General features: G+C 42.3%; 1 protein-coding gene across 1 annotated transcript in view; it reads left to right on the forward strand.

Annotated features, from left to right (window-relative positions):
• The window catches only part of fam234b (family with sequence similarity 234 member B), a 73,579-nt gene that overhangs the window by 31,892 nt on the left and 22,919 nt on the right, over nt 1-18,768 (forward strand). The window lies entirely within an intron of this gene.

The raw sequence follows: 18,768 nt of genomic DNA on the forward strand, positions 1-18,768 counted from the left end.
ATAATCAATTTTCTACTGCTTGTCCCTCATAATATAGACAAAATAATAGAATGATAAATGGCACAATATGTTACTGCATACGTCAGAAGACTAATTAGGAGCCTTTGTTTGCTTACTTACTACTAAAAACAAGTTGTCTTGTATGTTCACTACTTTATTTACGGACTAAATTGCAATAATAAACATGTTTAATGTACCCTAAAATTTTTTGTTAAAACAAAGCCAATAATGATATAATTGTGGTCCCCTTTATTTAGAAAAGTATCAAAATACATTTTGGCATGTATATAGATAGATAGATATTGTGCCGTTAGAGGTGCATGTCTGATGCAAGGGCTGTTTAACACCTTTCTTACGTCACGACTCTGGAGACCGATGAGCGTTGTCAGCAGGTTTATTGACATTCAAAAGGGTGAAACTAAAAAGACAAACAATACAGTCAATATATACATATGTTGTGCAAATGTATCATATATATGCTGTAATGCTACCTTAAAAGGCATGAGAAGGTAAACAAAGTGAATGTGTACTACGACGCCATCTTAGATGACATCGCAAATTATTGCTAATGAGTATGGCAAAGATCATACATCAAAAATCATAAATTTAGCTCGAAATATTTTAGACAAAAACCAAGTTTCAAAGTTCAACTTATGATACATACCGGCGATGCAACCTTAAACAAAAGATATATGCAGTATTTCTTCGAAAATAACCACCATAAAGTACGTGCTGGCACCGTAGATTTCTCTGCTTGGCTTATGCAACTTCCGGTCAATAAAGTTTGATTCAAAATACATACTTCTCAATGATGTAATAACTGCCATGACCACATGATGGCGACAAATACACATGTAATGTTAATTACATAACAAGCTTATTTAAGCACAACACATTTCAACAACAACAGTTTACAACTTTTAGTTGTAACAGAACACTCCACGCTTGGCGTGGATAAACGCCACAAAAATTACTGGAAAAAACAGATACCGGTACCTCTCATGAAATAATCAAAGGTACAATCTCTGAGATGGGTCTGGTCAGCACCTTTGTATCATCTGACCTGACTACCCTTAGCTCTACTGAACGCACTTTGCCATCTTTACTTGGGAACACCTGAGTTACACGTGCAAGAGGCCATTCATTTCGGGGAATTTGGCTGTCTTTGAGTACAACGACCGAACCTACGCTCACGTTAAGCTGGCTAGAATGCCATTTGCGACGTGGTTGGAGAGTGGGAAGGAACTCCTTCTTCCACCTGTCCCAGAAGGTGTTTGACAGGTGCTGGACTTGGCGCCACTGGTGTTTGTAGAGGTCTGACGCTGTAAAGTTGCCAACTGGAGCCTTAAGAGGGGTTACCTTTTGGGTTATAAGAGTGGCCGGGGTCAAAGTGAAAGGGTCACTTGGGTCCGATGAAACAGGGACAAGGGGTCTTGCGTTTATAATAGCCGCCACTTCTGCCATAAAGGTGGCAAGAACTTCGTGAGTGAGTTTAGTAGTCTTGAGCTGGAAAAACATTGTGTCCAATATTTTCCAGGCAAGTCCAATCATTCTTTCCCATGACCCGCCAAAGTGGGAAGCGTGTGGAGGGTTAAAAGTCCATGTACATCCGTGTTCTTTAAGGTAGGTTTGTACAGCTGTGTTGTATAAATTTGAGGGGATCTTCAGTTCTTTACATGCACTGACAAAATTGGTACCTCTATCAGAGCGAACACGTTTTACAGGTCCTCTTACTGCCAGAAACCGTCTGAATGCATTAACAAAGCTAGAGGTATCGAGAGACTCTATCACCTCAATGTGAACTGCTCTAATACTCAAGCACATGAATAAGACAGCCCACCTTTTATTTTGGATGATACTTCCTCTTGTGCGCTGTGAAGACACAAACCATGGGCCAAAAACATCTAAGCCCACATTAGTGAATGGGGGGTCCGTTGTAAGACGGTCTGGAGGGAGGTTTGACATTTTTTGTGTACTCATAGGGGCACGAAGTCTTTTGCAGGTTACACAATGATAGATGATTGTGCTCACCTTTCTCTTGCCACCTACAATCCACCATCCTGCAGAGCGAACAGCTCCTTCTGTGAAAAGGCGCCCTTGGTGTTGGGTCTGCTCGTGGTAGTGCTTAATGAGAAGAGCTGCAATATGGTGGTGGCCAGGAACTATGAGTGGGTTCTTTTCACCTTGGCTTAAGTTCGAATCAAATCAAATCAAATCAACTTTATTTATAATCACAGATGCGACCTCCTACTCTAAGAAGTCCATTTTCATCCAGGTAGGGGTCTAGGTTTTTGAGAGGACTGGTTCGGGGTAGTTTATCGTGTTTTTGCACACACTTCAATTCCTTGGCATACACATCCTGTTGTACTGCTTGAATGATTATGTTTTGGGCTTGGTTTGACTCGTCCACAGTGAGTCCTGTCTCACAGTAGTGCCAACCACGGCAGTGATTGATTTTGCTTGGCAGTGATTTGAAGTTATGTATGACGTGCAGTAGTCTCGAAACAGCACGCTTGAGAGACTTCCATGTCGAAAACTTGTTGAATCTGTCAGAGCCAAGTTGTTTGGTTGAGATTGTGGTTTTGAGTGTAGACACCTGTGGTCTGACATCAGAGTCCGTGCAAGGCTCAACAAGTTCGAAAGAGTCATTTGAGGGACTTTGATCTTGGAGCATGAAGTCAGGGCCAGTGAGCCAGTTAATAAGAGGTAACTGGTAAGCAGGAACAGAACGAGTGGCGTGATCTGCTGGGTTCTGGCTGCTCGGTACGTAATGCCATTGGCTTGGTTGAGAAGATTTGCAGATTCTCGTAACACGGTTAGCCACGTAGACATAACATCTTCTTGTCTCGTGGATATAACCTAGAACTACTTTACTGTCTGTATAGAATGCAGTGTAGTCTATTTCAAAGCCTGATTCTTCTGTGAGAAGATCTGCAAGCTTGACTGCTAACACAGCAGCACTAAGCTCTAATCTTGGTATGGTCTGATCTGGGCGTGGTGCTAACTTTGCCTTACCTAAAACAAAGCCTACTTCACAGTTCCTAGCTGCATCTGTTACTCTTAAATAGGCCACTGCAGCTATAGCCTTAGTAGATGCGCCCGAAAATACCAACAACTCTTTTTTTGTAGTTGTTGAGGGAGACATTTCTGTGTACGCTCTGGGAATGGTCAAGTTGGACAGTTCTTTAAGTGAGTCTTTCCACAGGGTCCAGGACTCTTCCATTTCTGAGGGCAATGGTGCATCCCAGTCTCCATTCTCCACCGTAAGTTCACGCAGAATGGACTTTCCCTGTATAGTTACTGGTGCTACAAAGCCTAATGGATCATAAAGGCTGTTTATTGTTGATAAAACACCTCGTCTAGTAAAGGGCTTTGTCTCGTCTGACACTCTAAAGGTGAAGCAGTCTTTCTTTGGGTCCCAAAGGAGACCCAGGCTACGTTGCATGGGAACTGAATCAGCTTCAAAGTCCAAGTCCTTTAGGTCTTTGGCATGATCTTGTGAAGGGAATGCTTCGAGTACCTCTTTTCTGTTAGCTGCTATTTTATGCAGTCTTAGATTTGAGTTTGCAAGTGTGTCACGGGTTCTTTGTAATAAGGACACAGCCATTTCAACAGTGGGGAGAGATTTGAGTCCGTCGTCTACGTAGAAGTCGTGTGTGACAAACTGCTTGACATCTGGATCACAATCTGGCTGGTTGCGTAGAACAGACTGATGTAAGCCGTATATGGCCACTGCTGGTGATGGGCTATTCCCAAAGACGTGGACTCTCATCCTATACTCTACAATGTCTTTGGAAATGTCATTGTCACGAAACCACAAAAACCGCAAGTAATTTCTGTCTTGTTCTCGAACATTGAAACAATAAAACATCTGTTCAATGTCAGCTGTGAAGGCAACAGCTTCTTTTCTGAAGCGTATTAGGACACCTAACAGTGAGTTGTTAAGGTCTGGGCCTGTCAACAACACATCATTTAGTGACACATTCTTGTACTTTGCGCTGCTGTCAAAGACGACCCTAATCTGTTTGGGCTTGCGAGGGTGGTAGACACCGAATAGTGGCAAATACCAACATTCCTCTTTGTCTTTCAGTGGAGGGGCAAGCTCTGCATGTTTGTTTTCAAATATTTTGTCCATAAACGTGATGAAATGTTCCTTCATTTCTTCTTTCCTTTCAAAGCTCCGAACAAGAGACATTAAGCGGTTCAGGGCATGCGGTCTGTTGTTAGGTAGTTTTTGACGTGGCGACTTGAATGGTAATGGAGCTGTCCAGCTCTTGTCTGTGTCCTTTTGCAGTCCTTCTTCCATTATTTTCAAGAAGGCTTTGTCCTGAATGGAGGGTGCGATGTATTTGTCATGTCTGGTTTGTTTGAACACATTACATCCTAAATGATCAGGTTCACAAGCGCTATCCACAAGTTGAGTGCTGAAGCTGAATGGAACGTGTATCTCACAATGTCTCTCTGTTACGTTAAATACATTGGGGCATGGCTCAAACATTGTAGGACGCCCCTTCTCAGTTGTATTTGTGAACAGCGTCTTCACAGCGAGAGTTTTGTGGACATCACCTAAACACACGTTTCCTACTATGACCCACCCGAGGTCCAATTTTTGAGCATAGGGTGCGTTGTTAGGGCCACTTATCTGTTTACGGACTTTGTGAACCCTAATAACATCCCGTCCGAGAAGCATGAGTATAGGGGCATTAGAGTCCAGGTCAGGGATGAGGTGAGCTACTGACTTTAGGTGACTGTGTTGCATAGCTGCACTGGGTGTGGGAATTTCATCTCTATCGTTTGGGATATTTCTACATTCAATGAGGCTAGGCAATGGGATGTGGACTGAACCATCTATGGCTGCCACTACATATCCTGTAGCTCTCCTGCCCATTGCTTCTTTAGTACCAGCACATGTCCTTAGTGAGTAAGGGGAACTAGGGCCACGGTCATTGAACAATTCAAAGAGCTCAGGACATACTAACGACCTGTTACTTTGTTCATCATGGATGGCATAGAGCCTTACTGCTTGTTCAGGATGGCCTGCTGGGTACACTTTAACAAGACTAATTTTAGAGCAGGATCTGCCTGCTTCGTTCATGCCACAAACCTGTGTGCACTTGGATGTGATCTCCTCCGACTTAGCGGAGTCACACTCCCCGCCATACTCTGCTGCAGGTTCAGTTTCTTTAAGCCAGGGTGCTGGTCCTGGGTGAAGAGCAGTGCAGTGTTTTTCATCAAGACACTCAGAGCACTGTATCTTGACCATACAGTTTTTTGCAATGTGTGTAGATGAAGAACAGCATTTGAAGCAAATGTGGTTCTCTTTTAAGAATGCTTTTCGATCATCGAGTGTTTTCATTCGAAATAATCTGCACTTCGAGAGGGGATGAGGTTTCATGTGAATTGGGCAAAGCTTGTCGCTGTCTACAGCTTTGTTTGCCGTTCTATGTGTATCTAAATTGTAGCGGGAGACTACATCAGTTTTGTGCACTGAAATTTCTTTTTGTTTATATGCTCTCCATGGCAGTTTGTCGAGTTTGGGTACGTCAGGGAACGATGTAAAGTTAAAGCTGGGGTCATTTCTTGAGTTAGCTTCCTGCGTTACAAAGTCTACAAAAACATTGAATGGTGGGAAGGGGACACGTTGTGTGCGTTTGTATTTAGCTCCTACTGTGATCCATCTTTCTTGCAAATTGAAGGGAAGTTTCTGCACGATTGGATTTAATCCTCTTGCGGTATCCAAAAACGCAAGACCAGGAAGGTCTCCTTCAGCTTTAGCACTCTGCATTTCCATGAGCAGGTCACTAAACTTCTTGAGTTTTGTGTAGTCTTTGGATGTGATTTAGGAAACATATCAATTATTTTGAAGAGTGTATCCTCAATCACTTCAGCTGAGCCATAACATTGCTCAAGCCTGTCCCACATCATATTGAGACCTTTGGTTGGGTTGTTACTGTGTATGGCTCTAATTTGTTCTACATGTTCAGAAGATTCTTTGCCAAGCCACTTCAACATCAAGTCCATCTCCTCACTTGTTAACTCTAATCCATTTATTGAATTTTTAAAGGAACGTTTCCAAGCTCTGAAATTTTGAGGCTTGTCGTTAAATTGCAGTAGTCCTGTTGCTACTATTTCCCGGCGAGCAAAGAATCTAATGAAGTCACTCACATTAGAGTTTTAGGCTCTTGGCATAAAGGCCGGACATCATGGAAGTTGGATGCTGATACCTGATCTGACCAACTTGCACTGTAATTGTTATGGATGTGAGGAGAGGAGGAAATGACTGAGGGGTTTTGGAAGTTTTTAAGATCATTAGGAGGGCCAAAGGGAATTTGTTGAGAGTCACTTTGTTTTGTTGGCTGAAGTAATTGATTGCTAGTGAGCTTTGACTTGCTCTGAGGAGCATTTTCACATTGTGATGGCTGTGTAACAACATCTTTTCCCTCTTTTACAAATTCTGCTTGGCTGAGGACATATTGCTTTGTACGTTCAGATGTGACAAAAGAACAAGGATTGCTGCGTGCTTCTACCTGTGTCATTACAGCTGTTTCTAATGCCTCTGCTTCAGCAATAGCAGATGCAACATCTTTTTCATGTTGAAGAAATTCAATAGATGCTTCAATTTTAGCCTTTTCTACTTTTAAGTCCATTTCTTTTGCTGCAAAACCGAGGTGGGCTTTGGCTGCCTCAGCTTTTGCTCTTGCTCTAGCTGCTGCAGAACCTGTGGAGGAGTTCGTCGAAGCCTCGGACCGAGTCTTTATGGATGACGCCTTGCTGGACATGGTGGGGTGGACTAGATGATGACTGCTGAAACACTGCTGTATGCCGTTTGCGTTGTAGCGTTGTGGCGTAGTAGTGGTCAGCTTCACTCTAGCGTGCGACGACTGCGTTACCTCTGTCTGCTTGGATGACGCCGTTTCACTGTGCCGTTAAGGGTGCATGTCTGATGCAAGGGCTGTTTAACACCTTTCTTACGTCACGACTCTGGAGACCGATGAGCGTTGTCAGCAGGTTTATTGACATTCAAAAGGGTGAAACTAAAAAGACAAACAATACAGTCAATATATACATATGTTGTGCAAATGTATCATATATATGCTGTAATGCTACCTTAAAAGGCATGAGAAGGTAAACAAAGTGAATGTGTACTACGACGCCATCTTAGATGACATGGCAAATTATTGCTAATGAGTATGGATACATATGGATACATACATACATCAAAAATCATAAATTTAGCTCGAAATATTTTAGACAAAAACCAAGTTTCAAAGTTCAACTTATGATACATACCGGCGATGCAACCTTAAACAAAAGATATATGCAGTATTTCTTCGAAAATAACCACCATAAAGTACGTGCTGGCACCGTAGATTTCTCTGCTTGGCTTATGCAACTTCCGGTCAATAAAGTTTGATTCAAAATACATACTTCTCAATGATGTAATAACTGCCATGACCACATGATGGCGACAAATACACATGTAATGTTAATTACATAACAAGCTTATTTAAGCACAACACATTTCAACAACAACAGTTTACAACTTTTAGTTGTAACAGAACAGATATAGTATGTATATATATATATATATATATATATATATATATATATATATATATTAGGGCTGGGCAACGATTACAAATTTTAATCAGAATTAATCACACTATTTCTCCGATTAATCACGATTAACTGCATTGTATACGCAAAACCCAATAATGAATTCAAAAGTAGTGTGTAGTGCACCTTTATTGGAATATTCTCCCATATGAACAAAAGCGCCAAACATTTGTTGTGCAAACACAATTTAAATCAGTACTTGTTAAACAGTAGCAGTTAAATAGCATATTTTATGAAAATCAACTCAAAAAATGTAAATACAAACATTCAAGCTTATTGCCACTGCAAGGGTATTTAAGTTATCCTGTTTGTTATGGAAAATAAATATAATCTACATACAAATCCCTGAGCCACAATCATAACCTCCGAACAGGCAATTTCTGAGGTAACAGCAGATACATTTTCTTTTATCAGGGAGAAAGAAAAGAAAGGGTGAAGCACAAAACACTTCACTGCTGGGATTTCCTTTACAGGGGACTAGAATGTAAAGTCCATGTTAATAATGGAGTTCCTTCAGAGAATCTCACTCAACTCGGTGCAGTTTGTTCATTCTTAGAACTTGACGGCCATTCATTTTAAATGTACTGCCCTATGAATTAAAGTGCCATAACATTTACTGTGCAAACACACTTTTAACAGCATTTTTAAACAGTTAGTAATCATTGTATTCAATTTATATTTACATCTAACACAATTTCCCAACTCATATGGAAACAGGGTTTGTAGATATAGTGTATATATATATATATACATATATATTAAGGGTGTAACGGTACGTGCATTTGTATTGAACCGTTTCGGTACAGGGGTTTCGGTTCGGTTCGGAGGTGTACCGAACGAGTTTCCACACGAATATATTAAGTAGCCACCTTTGCTTCCTTCTGCCTCTGTTTTTGTCAGTACTCTACACAGCACCCAGCATTGTCCCACCCACACAACCATCTGATTGGTTACAAACAGAGCGGTAACAGCCAATCAGGAGTGCGTATTCAGAGCGGTAGCAGGCAATCAGCAGTGCGTATTCAGAGCGCATGTAGTCAGTGCTTAGCGTTTAGCAGGTAAGCATCAGTCAGCGGACTCTCCTCAAATTATAATAAACACCCCCTGTCACGACATGGTCCGGGGTGTTTGCTTTTCCAGGATGCAACGGAAAGTTGGCTCGTGCGAGACGGGAATGGAGGTACATGATTTATTTATTCAAAAAAAGATCAAACAAAAAGCGCGCACAATGGCGGAGAATAAACTATGAAAAAACAAAAAGACTATAAACATGGAACCAAAACTTACTGTGACAAGGGATATGAAGCAGGATCATAGAGGAGTGTGCAGAAGCATATATGGGGTGCGATATGCGGTGCGAGGTCGTCAGAAAAACAAACTGAAAAACACTGAACTTAAATACTACGGACATGATTAACGAAAACAGGTGCGTGACTCAAGACGTGAAACAGGTGCGTGACGTGACAGGTGAAAACTAATGGTTGCTATGGTGACCAGACAAGGGAGTGAAAAGACAGAAACTAAACAAAACATGACTTAAAACAAAACATGATAATACAGACATGACAGAACCCCTCCCTTAAGGACAGATACCAGATGTCCAAGAAAAAAAAACTTAACAAAAGTCATGGGAGGGCGGGAGGGGGACATGGCGGTGGGTCGCCAGACCACGTGTCCCCGTATCCACCGGGGCAGAGTTAGGTGGCGGCGGCGAGTGGAACGCCGCTGCAGCAGGCGAGGTGGGCGCCCAGGGAATGGCCACATTCGTGGCCGACTGGGAGGTGGGCGCACTTGGCGTGGCGGGCGACCAGGTAGCGGCCATATCCGTGGCCGACGAGGAGGCAGGCGCGTCGTCATCGTGGCAGGCGTGGCTTGGCGTGGTGAGTCAGGCGGCGAAGCTCGGCGTGGCGCGTCAGGCGGCGAAGCTCGGCGTGGCGCGTCAGGCGGCGAAGCTCGGCGTGGGTCTTGGTATAGGTCTTGGTCTTGGCGTGGGTCTTGGTCTTGGCATGGCAGGTCTTGGTCTTGGCATGGCGGGTCTTGGTCTTGGCATGGCGGGTCTTGGTCTTGGTCTTGGCATGGCGGGTCTTGGTCTAGGTCTTGGCATGGCGGGTCTTGGTCTTGGTCTTGGTCTTGGCATGGCGGGTCTTGGTCTTGGCATGACGGGTCTTGGTCTTGGTCTTGGCATGGCGGGTCTTGGTCTTGGCATGGCGGGTCTTGGCGTCGTGAAGCTGCGACTGGCGGCACTTGGCGTCGTGGAGCTGCGACTGGCGGCACTTGGCGTCGTGGAGCTGCGACTGGCGGCACTTGGCGTCGTGGAGCTGCGACTGGCGGCACTTGGCGTCGTGGAGCTGCGACTGGCGGCACTTGGCGTCGTGGAGCTGCGACTGGCGGCACTTGGCGTCGTGGAGCTGCGACTGGCGGAACTTGGCGTCGTGGAGCTGCGACTGGCGGCACTTGGCGTCGTGGAGCTGCGACTGGCGGCACTTGGCGTCGTGGAGCTGCGACTGGCGGCACTTGGCGTGGAGGGTCTTGGTCTTGGGCTTGGCGTGGAGGATCTTGGTCTTGGGCTTGGCGTGGAGGGTCTTGGGCTTGGTGTGGAGGGTCTTGGTCTTGGACTTGGCGTGGAGGGTCTTGGTCTTGGACTTGGCGTGGAGGGTCTTGGTCTTGGACTTGGCGTGGAGGGTCTTGGTCTTGGACTTGGCGTGGAGGGTCTTGGTCTTGGACTTGGCGTGGAGGGTCTTGGTCTTGGACTTGGCGTGGAGGGTCTTGGTCTTGGACTTGGCGTGGAGGGTCTTGGTCTTGGCTAGGCAGTGCTTGGCGGCGTGGAGCTGGTACCGGAGCTTGGCATGATGCGGCTAGGCGTGGTGCGGGTACTGGAGTCTGCCGTGGAACTTGGCGTGGTGGAGCTGGTGCTAGCCTTGGTGCGGCAACAGGTGTAGCGACAGGTGCTAGCTGAGGAGCTAGCCTTGGAGCAGGTGGAGGTGGCCTAGCTGGGGGTTGCGGCTTGGCAGGTCGGAAGACTGGTGAGGGCGGTCTTGCTGGAGGCTGTGGCTTGACGGGTCGGTAGACTGGTGAGGGCGGTCGTGCTGGAGGCTGTGGCTTGGCATGGTGATGCCGAGCCACCCCACCAACACAGCTCCCGACCCCAGCCCCCCCCTCAAGGGGCGGATACCAGACGCGCTCCCTGCGGTCTGGAACTCTCTGTAGGGGTGGGCGGAGGAGGGCAGAAACTTCCCCATTAAATTGTCCAAATTGTCTTTCTTGTGCCTGGGATTGAGTGGGTGAAAAAAAATTGTTTTGTGTCTTGGGTGTGGCTTGAGTCCTGGGGAGCGGGGAATCAAAAGAAAAAGAATTCAGAAAAAAAAAATCCTGGTCTTTGACGTCATCCGGGCGAAGCCGGGCTGGCTGCTGCTTGCTTCCGCCCGGAGGGGGAGGGGCTTGTGGGAGCGGCGTGTCCCGCTGGCTCGCAGATGTCCTTCCTGGCATCCCTCGCCTTTGGCGGCGCTTCCTTGGCTGGGATGACGCGCCAACGAGCTGATCGGCACCAGTTTGCCGGTCGGACCCCACATGAGATCTCTGCGCTCCACGGAGGAGTAGCGCAGCGTTTCTTCCTCCATCGCGCGCAGGACCGCCCATGTTCCCTCGTCAAAATTGTCCAAATCGGCCAACTTACGTGCGGAAAAGCGGGTCTGCTGACGACCTACTGTCACGACATGGTCCGGGGTGTTTGCTTTTCCAGGATGCAACGGAAAGTTGGCTCGTGCGAGACGGGAATGGAGGTACATGATTTATTTATTCAAAAAAAGATCAAACAAAAAGCGCGCACAATGGCGGAGAATAAACTATGAAAAAACAAAAAGACTATAAACATGGAACCAAAACTTACTGTGACAAGGGATATGAAGCAGGATCATAGAGGAGTGTGCAGAAGCATATATGGGGTGCGATATGCGGTGCGAGGTCGTCAGAAAAACAAACTGAAAAACACTGAACTTAAATACTACGGACATGATTAACGAAAACAGGTGCGTGACTCAAGACGTGAAACAGGTGCGTGACGTGACAGGTGAAAACTAATGGTTGCTATGGTGACCAGACAAGGGAGTGAAAAGACAGAAACTAAACAAAACATGACTTAAAACAAAACATGATAATACAGACATGACACCCCCCAGTCAACTACTAGTAACATCACTATGAGCCCGTTGACCTTCTAGAAATATAAAAGGCAGCTCAGCTCGCTCGCAGTCCTGGATTGACGTTAAGGCTAATTCGCTTTTAGCGTAACGTTAGCTCATTTTGCGGTGTGTGTGTGTGTTACGGGCAGCAAAGCCCTGTCTGTCTATTATTTCACTTTACCTTTTTCTGTGTTGATTGAGCTGTGTTGAAGCAGCAAAAAAGGACATTATGTTAAATGAAGAGTTTCTGTCTCTGATAGTTGATATAATAATATAACTGCATCATTAAGCCTACATGAACTCCATGGTGTTCAGGGATGAATAGTCTCTCCTATTGCTATTGTACCATTTTTTTCAGCTATAGTTACATTAATCATTAGAAATGCAGCAGCTTAGTTTTGAATTGCAGGGTCCCTGCTATCACATGTTGATATAAATATAACATTTACATAATAAAATCAACTACAGGCTTTCCAAATGCTGTAATAAATTCAGCATGATGAGTTGACTTGAAACTGTTTAATGTTGCACTTTTTATATGTAGAAGAAAAGTTTTGTCATTGTATTTAATCTGAGCAACAACTTGAGGCAGTTTAATGTTGATTAACGTGGGCAGAATTATTATAATGTTCCCAATGTTAAAAGGATAAAGCCATTGTTTACAAATTTGGTAAATAAATAACCAAAAAATTTGTTTTGTTTTCTTACTGTACCGAAAATGAACCGAACCGTGACCTCTAAACTGAGATACGTACCGAACCAACATTTTTGTGTACCATAACACCCCTAATATATATACTGTATATAGATATAGTATATATATACATATATATAGATATAGTATATATATATACATATATATGGATAAAGTATATATATATATACACACACACACACACACATATATATATATATATATATATATATATATATATATATATATATATATAATACATATATATAATACATATACATATATATACACACATATATATATACACATATATATGTATACACATATATATGTATACGTATATATATATATATATATATATATATATACAGTGTTGGGACTAACGCGTTTGCTAACATGGAGATATTTTCACTACTTTTCTTTTGTCGAGCACAAAGAAAATAACAATTTAGTTAAATGTAAATTGTGCTTTGGATCAAAGATCCCATCTACTGCCCAAAACAGCAATTCAAATCTGCTGAAACAAGCTACATAGCAACATGCTTCGACGAAGCTAGTAAAGAGAGACAGAGACTCTAATGACACTTCACCACGTAAGGATTAACTCTGCCTCTGCTCATCTTTCAGAACTGAAGCTACACACACTCTGTCAATCATAAAGAGGGATGCTAGTGGGCCAGGCCAATCTTTCCTTATCTCTAAACTAAAACTGGGGAAATGTGTAGAGTGTTCTGGGCTTCAGACATGATTTTGTGTCAGAATTTCTTGGGGAAAAAATGCCTGGTTAGGCTTTGTGTATGTAGTGTGTGCCTTTCTTGCTTTACAGCTATGCTGTTATTATGCTGTTTGTTACTTATGTATGTTATGTTGCAGCTATTTAAAATAGTTTTGTCAATTTGTTCTGGCCAGAAACAAATTGGCCTTTGTAACATATCTTTGTCTTTGTGTGTTGTATGTAGACCACATTGCTTAGCAGAGTTCAGTGATACAAATGTATGTCAAGTTGATCAACAGATTGTATTATTCTCCAGTGCAATAACAGTACTGAAATAAAGGCTAAAAGGGCATTAATTGGAGCTCTAAAAAAAAAAAGAAGAAAAAAAGAAGTAACTAAATAGTTACTTTTCACAGTAACGCATTACTTTTTGGTGTAAGTAACTGAGTTAGTAACTGAGTTACTTTTGAAATGAAGTAACTAGTAACTATAACTAGTTACTGTTTTTCAGTAACTAACCCAACACTGTATATATATATGTGTATATATACATAATGTGTATATATACATAATGTATATGTATATAAATATTTATATGTGTATATATAGTATATGTATACATAGTATATACATATATATGTACATAGTATATACATATATATATATATATATATATATATATATATACTATATATATCTATATACTTTATATATATATATCTATATACTATATATATATATATATATATAGATAGATATAGTATATATATATATATATATATATATAGATAGATATAGTATATATATATATATATATATATATATATATATATATACACACACAAACACACATATATATACAAACACACACATATACACACACACACACACACATATATATATATATATATCAGTGACGTGCGTGAGGTTCATGGCTGGTGAGGCACTGACTTCATCACAGTCAAATTTACAAACATATGAACCCTAAAGAGTATCTTATTCACCATTTGATTGGCAGCAGTTAACGGGTTATGTTTAATACACCTGCAGTCTGCAGGTGTACCTAATGTTGTGGCCCTGCAGTCATTCACAACTCCTCCAACACGAACATTATTGTTTTTGCACTTTTTGGCTTCTTATGAAATAACTTTTTTAAATAGATTCAATCTTGCACGTGGAAAGTTTAAGTGTGGGCTTTAGTTGATATAACAATTCTACGGTGGGGGTGCAGGAGGCGGGATTACTGGAGCCTCAGCCAGTGCGTCTTTTGCCGCAGTTTTATGATCGCTCAGCACAAGAAATACGTTACACACATACAGTTGTTGACAAAATACACTGTACATTATATACCTCAGCTAACTAAACTATGGAAATGTATAATATAATTCATATAGCAATACGGTCTCACTGCACAGCAGGCCAGCAGTTAGCGGAGTCCGGAATCCATGTTGAGGCACTGAGTGACGTGCCTCAACTGGCTGCTGATCATCGCACCGTCTCTTCTCAGTATTTGAACGGCAAATGTGAATATTCAGCGATTTTGAATACAAATAATCTAAAACTGGTGAAGTTAAATGGAAAATAACTTTATAGTATAATCACTGGATACTTATAACAATTTAATTTTTTTTTTCTTTTTACATTTTCGGGGCCTCACCTGCCATCATGGACTGCACGTCACTGATATATATATATATATATATATATATATATATACACACACACACACATATATATATTTGTATATATATATATACAAATATATATATATATATGTATATATAGTATATATATATGGATGGATGGATATATATATATATATATATATATATATATATATATATATATATATATATATATATATATATATATGTATGTATGTGTGGGGAAAAAAATCACAAGACTACTTCATCTCTACAGGCCTGTTTCATGAGGGGTTCCCTCAATCATCAGGAGATTTTAATGGAAGCATTCACATACCATGGTTTATATAGGGCACAGAGTGGGTGGGTACAGGCTGGCGTAGGGGCGTGGTGATTGGCTCATGTGTTACCTAGGAGGTGTTTCCGTCTGTGGCGGCATGCTGATACAATTTCGCTGCGCTTGTTGAGGGATGACAGGTCTGGACGGTAAATAATAAACAGTTTCTCTTTCAAGCATAGGTTGCATCTTTTATTTCCACTATTGTAAGGTGTGCTGGATGCAAGAATTTGCCATGTTATTGAATATTCAACATTATTGTCTTTGAGGTCCCAAATGTGTTTGCTGAGTTCTGTGGTATTCCGCAGGTTTTGGTTCCTGAAAGAAGCCTTGTGATTGTTCCATCTGGTTTTAAACTCTCCCTCGGTTAATCCTACATATGTGTCGGATGTGTTAATGTCCTTGCGTGTTACCTTAGATTGGTAAACAACTGATGTTTGTAAGCACCCCCCGTTGAGAGGGCAATCAGGTTTCTTGCGGCAGTTGCAGCCTTTGTTGGTTTTGGGGTCACTCTGTCCGGGGGCCGACGGCTCATTTGCAATTGTTTTGTTGTGGTTTGAGATAATTTGTCGTATATTGTTCATACAGCTCAATTTAATGTTGTTCTTATTGAATACTTTTCTTAGGGTGTTGCCTTTGGGGAAGTGTTTGTCAATCAGAGTGAGGAATTTGTGGCCAATGTTGGTCAAATTCAGCTTTGCTAGATGACAGCATCGATAGCCTTTTATTGATTCCGGTAGGTATTCTTTTCGTGGTGGTGGGTGGGTGGTTGCTGTCATGGTCCACGTATTGGAGTGTTGTGTTGGGTTTCGTGAATGGTTGGTAGCTGTTATTTCTCAGGTTGAAAGTGACGTCGAGGAAGTTGACGGTTTGCTTGTTGGCTTCAATCGTGATCCGTAGGCCGTTCTCTTTGAAAATTTGGCATATGCGCTTCTTGGTATTCTCGCTGTTCCTTGGCGAGGCGCGACACACTGCCAGTCCGTCATCACGGTAAATACCAAGGTTCAGGTTGAGGCTAGCGAGCTGGGAGAGGAGGAAACTCCCAACGAGTTCACACGTTTCTGCTCCGTCAAAACTTCCCATAGTGACGTCAAATGTTGAATTGTTCTTTTTTTGCCATGGTGTACTGTTGTGGATGAGTATGGAGTTTTTTGCGTGGATGATGATGTTTCTTTCGTTGCCTGTGATTGAGTCGTAGTCTGAGGCGAAGTCTAGTGCTTGAGTCAGTAGGTCTTGCGTGATGGAAGGGTAAAATTCTTCGATATCGAAGGAGATAAAGCTGTGCTGTTGTTTGTCTTGGATGTTGTTGAACCATTTGATTACTGCTGCTGTATTTCTCCATTGGTTGAGTGGTGTTTTGTCCTTGATTTTTGTGTTGACTCTGTCCAGGATTATTTTGCTGATTCTTCCTATTTCAGATTTAGTTGGGTTTATTAGTCGGCATGTTGGGTTATTTGCGAAGTTGGGTTTGTGGTCCTTCAATGTGATGAAGGCTTCCTTGTTGGCTGTGGCGTCCACCCTGTCCTCAATGCCCAGTTCAGCCGCGATCCTTTTATTTTCCAGGTGGATGTTCTGTAAAGTGTTGGGTTGTGCTTTTTTGTATGATTTGGTGATGCTTCTGTCCAGTAAGGTGTTATGTTCTGGTATGTCCATTCTGTAGAAGTTTGTGGTTTTATCGGCGGCTATGATGAGGTTGTTTACTTTCTTGATGCGCTCCTTGTCATTTTTCAGCTTGGTGAGGAGTGGGTTGCGGACTGGCTTGAATTTGATTGATTGTATCATTTTGAGCATGTCGTTCTCAAAATCCTTTAGTTCCTCAACTGTGGGTGGGTTCTTGGTAGATTTGAATCCGTAAGTTTTATTTTGCGTTCCTTTTGTTTCAGGGTGGAGGAAAAAATGTGCTTTCCACCGCATCCTTCTTAGGAAGTGTTCCGTCTTTTCTTTGAGCCTTAGCCTGTAGTCATTCTGCGTGGGTATGGGAATGTTCTTCGTGGAGTAGTCGATGTTGAATTTTTCCATTTCTGATTGTCGTACAGTGCTCAACAAATGTCAATTTGGAGCGGAATATATGTCTTAATAAGGTTATCCAAAAAAATAGTGCTCGATACCGTAGTAGAGCACAATATATGTATGTGTGGGAAAAAAAATCACAAGACTACTTCATCTCTACAGGCCTATATATATATATATATATATATATATATATATATATATATATATATATATATATATATATATATATATATATATATATATATATATATATATATATATATATACTATGTGTATATATATATATATATATATATATATATCTAGATATATATGTCTACATAGATATTTAGATATATATATACACTATATATATATATATATTATATACATATATGTCTATATCTATACATATATATATATATATATATATACTATGTGTATATATATATATATATTAGAGATGCGCGGATAGGCAATTTATCTCATCCGCAACCGCGTCAGAAAGTCGTCATCCATCCGCCATCCACCCGATGTAACGTTTGATCAAAACTGCATCCGCCCGCCATCCGCCCGTTGTTATATATCTAATATTAATTAAAAAAAAAAAAAAAGGGTGAAAACTACGCGAATTGCACCTTGACACGGAGGAATTAGCGATGTAAAAGACCACGTTGGGACAAAAAAACACAAGTCTAATGCCGTTGCTAGCGATACAAGTGGAAAACTTTCAACGTTTTTCGTCGCCCAAACAGATTCTTTGGATGTGATAAATGCCGAAGTTTTATTTACGGAGGCAATAATTGAGCATGGACTTCCAATCGCACTGGCTGATCACATGGGACAGTTAATAATGTAATGCAACCTTTAAAAATCATTACGCGGTGATCGCGATCCCAAAAATAAACTTTTCTTGCATGATAATGTCCAGAAAATTTCGCTTTATATTACTATAGAGTCCTTTTAACGAATGAGTTTGATGGTTTATCACAAACCTTAAATGAAATTCCATGGCCACCGTCCTGCTCTCTATATCAACCAGGGTGAGCCCCACCCCTTTCGTGAGCGCACTGTGCGCGGAGTGACCCCTGTTACGCGCCCCCGGCAACAGGGGTGGCAAGCAGGTAAGCTGCGCGGGCGGAGCGCGCGGAGTGACCCATGTTACGAGCTCCCGGCCACGGGGGTGGCGGGCAGGTAAGCTGCTTACCTGCTGCGCGTGACGCCGGCCGCGGCGAAAGCGGACGAGGCGGGGTGTCGGTGCGGTGGGCGCGGTAGTGACCCTGGACGTGCGTGGGGCCCTTCTCGCGGATCGCCTCAGCTACGGCTCCCGGTGGGGCCCTCTCGGGGGAAGGGGCCTCGGTCCCGGACCCCGGCGAGGCGTCCCTTCTCCGCTCCGTAAAAGTGTCCATCTCTTTTCTTTTTTTTTCTTCTGTTGTGGCATATGCTGCAGGTGCCTGCTCGTTTTTCGTATGTGGGTAACAACATTTAACTATGTATATATATTTCCGAATTGGTTTAACTGCCACCCGCAAAAAAACAAACAAAAAAAAAAAAAACAAAAAAAAAAATCTAATTAATCCGCCCGACCCGAC

This window comes from Nerophis lumbriciformis, linkage group LG22 (assembly GCF_033978685.3).
Source record: "Nerophis lumbriciformis linkage group LG22, RoL_Nlum_v2.1, whole genome shotgun sequence".
NCBI classification, from domain to species: Eukaryota; Metazoa; Chordata; class Actinopteri; order Syngnathiformes; family Syngnathidae; genus Nerophis; species Nerophis lumbriciformis.